Source organism: Lactuca sativa, chromosome 2 (genome assembly GCF_002870075.4).
Source record: "Lactuca sativa cultivar Salinas chromosome 2, Lsat_Salinas_v11, whole genome shotgun sequence".
In the NCBI taxonomy this organism is placed as follows: Eukaryota; Viridiplantae; Streptophyta; class Magnoliopsida; order Asterales; family Asteraceae; genus Lactuca; species Lactuca sativa.
Window position 1 is genome coordinate 140,165,524 of NC_056624.2, and position 12,622 is coordinate 140,178,145.

The 12,622-nt window shown below is 34.6% G+C and overlaps 1 long non-coding RNA gene across 1 annotated transcript; it reads left to right on the top strand.

The window, feature by feature from the left end:
• Positions 1 to 2,532: 2,532 nt before the first annotated feature.
• LOC111917519 (uncharacterized) lies at positions 2,533 to 3,393 on the top strand. Its single transcript, XR_002858921.3, has 3 exons — positions 2,533 to 2,943; positions 3,129 to 3,197; positions 3,275 to 3,393. It is a non-coding gene; the product is annotated as an uncharacterized LOC111917519 (long non-coding RNA).
• Positions 3,394 to 12,622: the final 9,229 nt, after the last annotated feature.

Sequence of the window (12,622 nt, forward strand, 5' to 3'; positions counted from 1 at the left end):
CCATCCATTTAGAAACAAAACATGCTATGGAATGGAATATCAGATTTTAATTCCGTCAAAATCAATGAACTGCACATGCCATTACGGTCAATAAAATATGATTAGGAAAAATCAAGAAGCATGTTAATATAAGAGAATTGATTACTGAGCTATACGTAAAATTACTCAACTACCCTTATCTTTAACTGATTAAGAACTTACTTTCCATCTAGCAAAATCAGTTGCATATCTTTTCCTAGAGTCAACTGTCGCTCGTTCATTGGCTCAATTATCTTCCAACTTCGGCTTAGAAAGTCGTCAATATTCAGAGAGAGAAGAGGAAAAGGAAAAAGAGGAAGACATCTGAAGTGTGAGAGACATTGATTGACTAAGTAAGAAAAAGGTGGAGGTTCCATATCGAAAATCAACAAAATAAGAGAAAAAGAAACAAATTTAATACATACATGTAAGAGAAGATTTATACATACATAGACAATTTTAAAGGTTCAATGTTAAACAAAAATCTCAACATCTAACCCATTTACAAAAAAATTGTGTTTGATAGTGGTGAAGTGCATACCAGAGATTGAAGAAAAACCGACCAAGAAGCATACAATGGTAGTGAGGTGGGCGGCGACGGTATGCGGTGATGGTGGTAGATGATGTGGTGATCATTGGTGGTGGTGGTGAAGAGATGAACATGTGTGGTTGAAGAAGACGTTGAGGGACAATTGAATTGAGAAACCCAAAAAAAACAAAATCAAAATCAACTTCCAAGAACAAAAAGAAAACACTAAAATCAAAAGTGGACACTCTTTTAGGGCTTAAGAGGAGTGTTTGGCAAAGGTTGCTCTAATAGGAGAGTACGGTGGTGCGGGGAAAGGTTCTATATGTGTAACATGACGAGGAAATTAAAGACCAAGAAAAGAGTAGAGGATAGGGTAGCGGTAGCTCATAAGAGACTTCTTTAGGGTGGGAGGAAGATGAAGATACGGGAGAAAAGCGTTGAGAAGTAGAGAGAACCTATAATGATTTCAGCTCAAAGACCGACATATGAGGAGTTTATTACCGATATGAGACCGAGTATTAAGAGATAAAGATCTCATTTAAATTTTAATATTATTTTATTCATAATTTGTTGTACTTTGTGCTTAGAGATTTGAACGTCTTAAAAAAATAATATTATTATATTGAATCTATTTTTTGAAATAATAGGATTTCTTTTATAAGATAGTAAAGATATATATATATATATATATATATATATATATATATATATATATATATATATATATATATATATATATATATATATATATATATATATATATATATATATACTAGCCGTTTACCCGCGCAAAACTGCGGTGACGAATAGTTTGTTTCGATTATGGTTTAAGGTATTGAGTTTAGGTTTTGTTAATTTGTTGGTGAACAAAACCACAACTAGTTAAAGTTTTGTTTAATTGATTGGTCATAATCACATTTCCGCTTGTTGTTTGGTTAAACAGGTAGTCGGTTTCCATTCATCGTTCGATTAATCAGTTTAATGCAATGCTTGAGTATATGTATGAAGGTGTAGTGTTACCTTGTATGCTCTTCTTTGTGGGACTCTTCCTTTTAGTGATCAAAATATTCCTAATTTTTCAAGAAACCTAAGATGTGAAAATTCAATAGTTTATAAATTCCCATTTATACCCTTCTTCTTTCTTCTAGGATGTTGAAATGAACTTTAAAAAAAAGTGCACATGAGATTCTTTATAATACATTAGATGGAGGTTAGACTCATCATTTCAACTATGACATGAAAATCCACCTAAGTACAATATTCTAATATTATTTTTTTGACCGCACTACTAGAAAAAAGACCTTTTACGACGCGCAAAACACGACGCTCTTTGATTTATGTTACGCATTAGAGAGCGACATTAAAAAAGTGTCATCTCTTCAAAAAATTTAAGGATTTAGGTCGCGCATTACTGAGTGCCCTTAAATTAGTGTCTGATGTAAAAATATTAAAAACACGGAGGGCACCTATAATAAAAAGGGCGTCCTCTACAAATGTCGCTTTATAATTTTAATAAACACACGTTTCTGGGACTCAGGGGGGAAACTAAATCCCCCAAAATTTTGAACACCCGCTTCCTCTTCCTCTCTACTCTCTACACCCGCCAAATCAACTTCATTCTCTCCCTTCTTTCTCTCTGCAAACCCCTTCTTCTCCGATCGACTTTCACTTCCTTCTATGTGCAAACCCTAATCAAACATAACACATTTGAAATAGTAATATCTTCTTTCATTTTCTCCCCTACTACTCTCTGTAAAACCTAGCAGCCGCCACCACTAGAAACATGGAAAATCCCCCAAAATTTTGAAGTACCCCGCTCACTCCTCTCAATATCTCTTGCGCTTTCGTATTTATAGCCAGAGTTGGAGAGCGAAAAGAAGAAAGAAGAAAGAAGAAAGAAGAAAGAAGAAAGAAATGATGTGCGTATTCTTCCTCTTTTCTTCCTCTAGCTCGATCACAACCCTTCTTCTCCCTTCTTATTATTTCTTTTTTTATTTGCAGGTGAGGGTGTGAGGTGGCGTTCAAAGGTTGTCAAGGGGTTGTGAGGAGCTATAGGGCTCAAGTTCGAGGTTAAAGATTAGAAACCGAAGGTTGAAGATCAGATTTGGGATTAGATGAGTCGCTGGTACAACTGACGTCGTCGTGGTGTAGGTCAGATGAGTCGCTGGAGTCCAGGCCAAGTAACAGTGTCGCTGGAGTTTCGGGAAGCTAACGATGTCATCAATTCGAGTGCAGGTGATGTGCCGATTATTGATTTTGGATCAATTACTAACTGTTTGCCATTTTCTTTCTAGAAAATCAATGTAGTGTCTGCTTCTTAATCTTGTTCTCTATGAGTACCATTGTTACCGTCTCTGGTAAAAACATCTAACCATATGCCAGATTCGTTGATTCAGGTTCTCCTCTTCTCCTTTACGTCCCTAAACTTCTTTTCAATCAACACAATTAAGTTTTTACTGCCCACTAAGTGTTTGATTATTTGCTTCACTGAGTATTGCAATATTTGATTATCAAATCAAGGCCCCTGTCTCATCTTGTGTAATCCATTTTTGATACTAGTATTGTTGTTGTATGTTAAAAGGCTACAAAAGTACCTGTTAAAGAGTATGAGTTTGATGAAAAGAAGATGGCAAATGTGCAGTCTCATCTGGTGCGTATCAATAAGGGCATTATTGTACTTTTTAAATTTATTATTATTTTTTAATTTTTAATAATTGGGTTATGCAGGAAAAATTGGTTGCCAATAACTATTACTTGAACAGGTCTCCAAAAGATGCGTACAGATAAATATATTATTCATGAAGTGAAGGCAAGAATAGTTGAATGGTATATGATTATGAACAGGGGCAAATGCGTAAAACAAATTATGATTCTTTTATTATGGATGGTGCACAGGACAAGGGCAGGTTGGTCAAGACTGGAAGCTTTACACATTCATATCCATTTTGTTGAAGATCTGATACCCCTCTTATCTACAGAGCAGTTCCCATGATGAGCAGGTAATAAACAATAATAATATTAGTAATGACCTTCTTTCTTTTTAGCATACCCTTTTTAATATGTTTTAATTTTTATTCTGGATCCATAATACAGTTGCTTGAAGCAGCTTGGTGTCTTACAAACATAGCTGCTGGAAAACCTAAAGAAACAAGAGCTTAATTGCCTGCATTACCTTTACTCATTGCTCAAATTGGAGGTTAGTGTTAAGTACTTAGTTTTTAATATTTCTTGATTTTTTCATATCACTTCAATGGCGTAATTCTAATTTTGTAATTGTTATCCAAAAAAGAGTTCAGTGCCTGTTGCAGAGCAGTGTGCATAAGCATTAGGAAATGTTGCAGGAGAAGGTGAAGAACTGAGACAAATTCTGATTTCTCAAGGGGCATTACTTCCTCTTGCAAAAATGATGTTGCCAAATAAAGTTTCAGTTAACGGGTGAACCAAGTTTCTCTGAAATGGTTAGTTTTTGTAAATTTTTTATACAAAATCCAATTCTGTTCTTCAATATTATAAAGATCAACGGTAAATTGGTAATTTTTGCTTTTGTTTTCCAATTTTCAGGCGACAGCATTGTCAGGGCCTCCTTGTATCTTTGTTTCTACTCCAGCTTGTGTCCAAAGATGCCTTTCATCAGGTGTTCTTCAAGCAAAATCCATTCATGATTATCTTTCAATTATTATTCTTGATAAGGTATGGATTCTTTTCTTTCTGTAACATTTATAATACTCTTTATTAAAGTACTGATTCATGTTAGTAAATCAGGCAGATCTTCTTTTTACATATGGATATGAAAAGAATCTCAAAGATCTCAAAACTCACATTCCTAAAAGATGTCAATGCCTTCTCATGGCTGCTACCTCAAGGTTTGTTTGTGTCATTATCACTTCTTATATGATGGTATTTCCATTTCTACCCCTGCAATTTCTTCATTCAATTAATTCTGATGAAATTTTTGCAGTGATGATGTTGAAAGCTTGAAGAAGCTTTATCTACACAATCCCTATATTCTTACTTTAGCAGAAGTTGGTGATGGAAAGGACGAAATTGTCCCCAAAAATGTTCAGCAATTTTGGGTAAGAGCTTAAGAGCTAAAATCTTGTATACTTATTTAACAAACTTATTTTAGGGCATTTCTTTAATACATTTTATAGTTTCTTGAATCTTTATTTATTTCTTTTACTTTTATATTTAGATACAATGTAGTTATCGAGATAAGCTTCTTTACATTCTTGCAATTTTGAAGTTGGATCTTGTTCAAAAGAAAGTCTTTATATTTACAAATACAATTGACACAAGTTTTAGACTAAAACTTTGAGCAAGTATTATTTTTCCCATTAAATTAATCTTTTTTTACCTATTATAGATTTTAATAAAACTTTTTATATATTTTTTGACAGTGTGGTATAAAATCTGCTGTGTTAAATGCTGAATTGCCTGTGAATTGACGTCTACATATTCTTGAGGTATTATTCCCTTTGACTTTTCTTGAAGTTTTTATAATTCTATATAATGTTTTTTAGGGTTTTGGTTCTTAAATGAATAAAGAAAACAAATTTCCTGGGCGGGAAAGAAGCAGACATACTTGCTGGTAAGATGAGTATGGTACAGTTGCAAGGGCGGGACCAGTTGCTGACAGCACAAAATGAAATGCTCAAGGTACTCTACTCTACTGCTTCATCATATATGTCTGCAAGTTTGGTTGGCAGTTTCCTTTATTACAGATGCGTTGGCTGCATCTGGTCAGGTATAAATTCACCAAATGTTGACTTTGACTTGACTTGACATATAGTTTAAGGAAAATGTTTGACTATTTGTCAGTTACTTGACTTCTTAACCATTTTTTTGTTTTGTTTTGTTTTAGGCGTTGATTGCTAGTTCGGTTTCAAAAGGGAATTATAGATCTGTGAAGGATATCACATACTTCGTGTTGACTGTAATGTTAATTAATAATTATTTTGTTTATATAATATATAAAGATGTTTTTATTTTATAAAAGTTAATTAATGTTTTATTATTTTCTTTAGATTGGTTTTGTGATGGGTGTTACTTTGGCTGCAATATTGGGAGTTTCATTTGGTTCCATAGTCACACTGTTCACTAAGGACATTGGAGTATTGGCGATTGCTAGAACCGGGGTTTTGGTAAACTCCCTATAATACCCTTGTTGTTAATATATATATATATATATACATATATATATATATATATATATATACATATATATATATATATATATATATATATATATATATATTTCTGATGCGTTTTGATTTTGTGAAAAAAGTTTGTGAGTGCTAGTCAGCCTCTGAATGCTTTTGCTTTTATTGTTGATGGTTTGCATTATGGAGTTTCAGACTTCCCATATGCTGCTTATTCCATGGTATGCTTTTTTTTAGACATGAATATAAAATTACATATTTGCCCTTGGATTAATATGTTTTCACTGTAGATGCTTGTTGGGATTTTATCGTCTGTAATTGCAACTTGTTATGAGATGATATTACCACATTTTTCATACTAATACTAATTACTAAGGCAGATTTCATTTGAAGTGTCTCTTGGATTAATAATAGCACAATGTTTATTAGGCCAAAACCATTGCATTTTGCAATAGTTGATGAACTTGATTATGTCCTAATTGATGAGGGAAGAAACCCATTGCTGATAAGGGGTGAGGTATGTCTTCTTACTTTGAGTGTTGTACGGATAAATGATGTTTAAAAAATATTTGGGAAAGTAAACAAAAGGAACTAGTTACTTAACAACTTTGATATTTTGATATGCATCTCATTCTCAGGCTAGCAAGGATGCTGCACGTAACACAGTTGCTGCTAAAGTAGCTGAGCTTCTCATGCGTGGCCTCGTATTTTACTTTTTTGCCCTTCTTTTTCCTTTTTTATGTCTTGTTATCCATCTCCATTGTATGCGTATCTCATTGTTTGTTCCACTACACATCATGTAAATTTATATATTGTAACAAATAGAATTGTAAGACATTAAATTTTATGAAATGTATTATATTTTTTGTATATGATATTTTATTTTATATTGTGAGGCATTAAATGCAAATTTAATTTGAAAATTAGTAAATCTATAAAAAAATTTTTTTTTAACATTTAAAATTATGATACGCAAACATGCGTGTCATCTTCATTTATGACATGGCCTTTCTTGACAGAGGCTTTCTTGATACGCATTGCGTGTCATTAACACGCGCGTCGTAAGGTTATGACACGCGAATGCGTATCGTCTTCCTTTATGACAGGGCCTTCCTTGATACGCATTGCGTGTCGTAACCGCGCGTCATAAATGTGCGTCGTCTATAGACGACGCGCAAAAGCGCGTCGTCTCTCTTTATGACAGGGCCTTCCTTGACACGCATTTGCGCGTCGTCTGAGCGTTTTACGACGCGCAATGAGCGTCGTAAAAGGCCTTTTTTCTAGTAGTGCCGGGACCATTACTATATTGTTTTTCTGCTAGTCAGTCCAATTACATGAGTTTCTCTTGCCACAAGGACTAATTATGTGATCTTTTTCTGCAACATAGACCAATTTTGTAATTCATTTCTACCACAGGGACCAATTATGTAATCTTTTTCTGCACAGTGACCAGTGACCAATTCTATAATGTTTTTGTGCCATAAAAACCAATTATGTAATTATTTTTAGACTACTTTTGTAATCCTTTTCTGCACAGGGACATACTTTGAAAAAAATAAATAAAAGATTTGGCATATCTTATACTCTCAGTGTTTTAGCCAAAGAAGATAACGTAATGAACTCGTTGTCTATTAACGAAAAAAATTGCTAAGCACATGGACAAAATAAGTAATTTACTCAGCATATATACAAGCTGAAGGAATTGACATTAACTAGAATTGAATGGTATAAAATGCAATGATATTATTTGAAAACACAATATAACACCATATCAATTATAAGGAAACTACAACTATTTCTGGCAGTAAAAAAATACATTCCAAAACATAATTGATCTCTTTCTTCATCTCACGTGCCTCACAATGGATAATATGATTACATTCCTTCCTTGATTCCACCATACGAAATAGCTTTGTATACCAATAGCATTTTTGTAACTATACATGAAGGACATGATTCATAGTAAAAATGAAGTTAAATGCTTTAATTACCTCATTCAGATAAGCTCAAACCTCATTTAAAAAAAATAAGTTATTCTAATCACATCGCTTTAGATTGAGGAAATTTATGTATCAAGGTTGTAACAAAGTGTCTGAAGTTCAAGGCCTTTTCAAATTGGTGTCGGTAGCAGAACTTGATGAAGCAGAATTAGGACATATGAAATGGATTCAAACATATAAAGATTGTCGAGTGGACCTCGTTAGTGATGAGATCAGTAGACATAGAATTTGGCATACCCCGATACCCCCCTCTCTCTCTCTCTCCATATTTACTATTGTAGATTTTGTAACTTATATGGTTGCTGTTGTTTGCCTCCTCTTAAACTCTTACACTCCCTCCTACAGCAGCTAAATTACTAGTAAGCCCTTCATCAATGAACATGATAACACTTGCTAAGGTTGCTACAACACCTCCAAGAAAACGAGTTTGTCCAGAACCCATGTTGATGTTAGCTTCCATGTTCAGCCCCTTTTAAGAGAACTATGGCAGAAAACATATAGAGGGTAGGATATTTATTACATTAGTATCCATTCAGATGTTGAATGTGGTGCTACTAGGTCTTATAGGTACGAGGTAAATTGGTAACTTTTCTAAACATAAAATTAAATGAAAGTATGTTGCTATATCTTACATTTTAACCCAACCCTATTGTTTATGGTTGCTTGTAAGTTTAGGTTGTTATGCAAGCTGGTGATGCTGAGCTTGAAATGCGAGGAAGGTGTAGTACAGGTCAACAGGTGTGCCATCATCTCTAATTGCCCATTCCCTTTGTATTTTGGATTGAAGGAATTTGACAAATCCATTTTCAATTGATCTCAAGGGCTTGCTTCGCTGTGGAATACTTGCAGTTGATGAACTAACCACCAATTTAGATGTTCCAAATGCCGAAAGTTTGGCTGCTGCTCTAGTAAGGTACATTATTTTATTGTAATTAGGGATGTTCCAAATGCTAAACGAGATGATTATAGGTTGGGCCAAGGAGTGTCATCATAAGCTTTTGGTTTTTAAGGTTGATTTTGAGAAGGGCTATAATTCCTTAAGATGAGATTATTAAGACGAAGTCCTATATGGGGTTTGCTGATAATTTTGAGAAGTTGGATTTGTCTCTATCTAACTTCTTCTATGGCTTCTATCGTGATTAATGGTTCCCACATATGAATTTCAGCTTCAAAGGGTGTTGAGATAGGGAGACCTTTGGTGCCTTTTATTTATTTATCATTGTGATAATTTTGAGAAGTTGGATTTGTCACTATCTAACCTCTTATAGTCACTGATTGGTTCCTTGTTATGCTTAAATCTTAATAGTTATCATGGCAACCTTCAACAGTAGCAGAAGATATCGTGTACGTGTTCTTGTGCTGCCATTATGGATTCGGGAACATCCTTGCTTACTGGTCCAACTGTATGTATCTCACGTGAAGCTTCTGTTAGAGCTATTAATCTAAGGGATTTGAAGTTTTTCATATTTCTTGTATATAACTAGTTTGTAAAATTCTATTACAACTTCTATTGTTTTGTTTTATTTTTTTATGGAACGATTATTTGTTTGACATTAAATTTTATGCAATGGATTGTATGTTTTGTATATGATATTTTATTTTCTATTATGAGACATTAAATGCAAATTTAATTTGAAAATTAGTAAATCTATAAATAATATTTTTTTAAAACATTTAAAATTACGATACGCAAAAATGTGTGTCATCTTCATTTATGACATAGCCTTTCTTGACAGGGGCTTTAATGATACGCAATGCGAGTCGTATATGGTTACGACGCACAAATGTGTGTCATCTTCCTTTATGACACGGGCTTCCTTGATATGCATTGCGCATCGTAAATGTGCGTCGTAAATGTGTGTCGTAAATGCGTGTCGTCTATAGACGACGCGCAAAAGCGTGTCGTCTCTCGTTATGACATGTCCTTCATTGACACACATTTGCACGTCGTCTGAACGTTTTACGACATGCATTGCGCGTCATAAAAGGTTGTTTTTCTAGTAGTGTTTAGGGTTATGTTAGCTATCGTTGCATTTCATTATTTTGAAATTTGGCAAATGAATGTCAAAACCGCTTTCCTTAACGGGAAGCTGGCTAAAAATGTTTACATGTGTCATCCAGAAGGTTTTATAGATGCTAAATACCCCAATAGAGTGTGCAAGCTTTAGAAATCCATTTATGGATTAAAACAAGCATCTCGCAGATGGAATCTTTATTTCAATGAGAAACCCAAAGAGTTTGGATTTTCGAGAAGCAAGGATGATTCATGTGTGTATGTCAAGGTTAGTGAGAGTATATTTAGCTTTCTAGGTTTGTATGTTGATGACATACGACTCATAAGAAATGACATCCTGACCTTGCAGGAGGTTAAGTGCTAGCTTGGGAAGTGTTTCGCTATGAAGGATCTAGGAGAAGCTGCTTATATTCTAGGGCTAAGGATATTGAGAAACAGAAGTAAGAGACTAATAGGACTTAGTCAAGGTACTTGTACAAGGTACTGAAATGCTTTAGCATGGAGAATTCCAAGAAAGGGGAACTGCCAATCAAAAGCAATACCAAGCTAAGTAAGACTCAGAGTCCGAGTACAGATGCCGAGATAGCAGAAATGAGTCGAGTGTCATATACTTCCATGGTTGGCTCAATCAGGTATGCTATGACATGTACTCGCCATGATGTGGCTTTTGCGTCGAGCATGGTTAGCCAATATCAAGGAACCCAGGTAGAGCTTACTGGACTGCAGTGAAGAACATTCTTAAGTACCTACAAAGGACTAAGGACTGGGTCCTTACACTTGGTGGGAGTGATGACTTGAGAGTGACAGGGTATAGTGACACCAGCTTTTGGACTGACAGAGTTAACTTCCGATCTCATCCGGGCTGATTATTTACCCTAATTAGAGGAGCAGTTACTTGGAAAAGTTCCAAGCAAGTGACTGTGGCTGATTCAACGTGCGAATTAGAGTACATAGCAGCGAGCGAAGCGTCGAAGGAGGAAATATGGTTGAAGAACTTCGTTGGAGACCTTGGAGTTGTACTAGCCATAAATGTGCCTATGGAGATTTTTTATGATAACGAAGGAGCGGTTGCCTTAACCAAGGAACCTTGGGATCATGGTAGATCCAAACATATTGATAGAAAATACCACTTCATCAGACATCGGGTAGAAGAGGGACTCCTCGTAGTCAAGAGGGTATCGTCAGAGGAGAACCCAAAAGATCCCCTCACGAAGGGTCTGGGCAGGGTTAAGCACTTACAGCATGCGAGGAGCATTGGTCTGGAGGATGATATTAGTTTTAGTGATTAGATATATCTTCAAGACTTGTAATAGATAAATGTAATTGACATTTGATGTTTATTTAATGGAGAATTATTTATGAGTAAAGTTTACTATCTTTTGTCAATTGTTTACTGCTGTTTCACATTTACATGTTTTACTTCCAAAATAATTAGATTGTTCAGATTATCCACAATCAATCATACTATGGGAGTATGTTATGAGGTTAGACTATCATGAATTGGTTTGTAGATTGCCTAAGTGTTTAGACATAGCAAAGGTTTGCTACAACGTTCATGAGTACTCTTGAAATAAGATTTGAGTATTAGATTAAACCCACGCTCATGTGAATCACTTCATGGAATTTATCACGAGTGATTGTGAGATGATAATATCGTATAATCTTTAGACCGAGATATATGAGTTGTTGTTTACGAGTTGGTTGTGCATTGATAATGCGTAAATGCATCAGTAACTTGGTGTTATAAAACGTGTTGTCGTGCATGATTTTATGAGTAAATAGTGCAAGCATATAAGTCAAATTTTATCTATTCCTTTTATCATATGAGGGTAAAAGTGATATCTTAGGCCCGTCGATGATTTTGTGTTGACTTATGTGTCGGTCCTGGTCAGGACTTAATTGATGTGTTTAATTAAGTTCTATGTCAAACAAATCAGAAGTCTGGAAACAAACTGTTAGACATTGATAATGATTATGTTCCATGTCATTGTGCAAATGATGTCTTGCAGAACAGTGGATTATATGATCCCTTATCTAAAGGATGCGTCATTGACTAGGTCAGAGTTCGACAATGACTTTTGAGAGCTACGTTTTCTAATCGGATTTTGTAGTTGTACTTGCAGTTATAGTTATTAGACTTATACAAGTGGGAGACTAATGGATTAGATGTTTAAGCCCATAACTACAATTGGTATATACTTGACCCGATAGTAGCATGGTCCTTTTGGGTTGCCTTCACCATACCAATATGATAGGATGAGTTTTGGAGAAATAGGTTAATATATGATTTATTAATATATTATAAATCCTCGTGATTTGGACTTATGATTTCTGGGAAACTCTGATAATGTCAATGTTTTGAAAACTATGTCGAAAGAGATTCTAATTTTAAATAATGTTTTGGAAATAGCAGTTTTTGTAAACACTTCTATAGAAAAAGAGGTGGTTTGAAAAGCTTAAATTCTATGAAAATTTATGGATGTTACAAGTTGGTATCAGAGCCTTGGTTTGATTGAATTGGAGGAACACTCGTGTGAATCCAGTCTCAAACTAAGGAAAAGATTTTCAAAATAAACTTTTCAAATGGTTTTCAAAACACTTGTGGAGGATGCGACGTGTACGATCAGCCGGAGATAGTAAGTAGACCCCAAAATACCATATTGTTATTTGATATTGTGATATGTTAGAACAACATGCTAGTGATAGGCTAGGGATCTTTAGGAATTGTATGATATAATTTCCTGATTATATGACGCCTGATATCTTATGGTCTTTCTTTTATGAAATTGACATCATTATTGTAGTTGCTTAGTGTATGTATCATAGTCGTACATAACTAAGATTATATAGCCTAAGAATATTTAGTTTGGCCTTATTTCATGTTCTTGTTTGATGAAGTTCT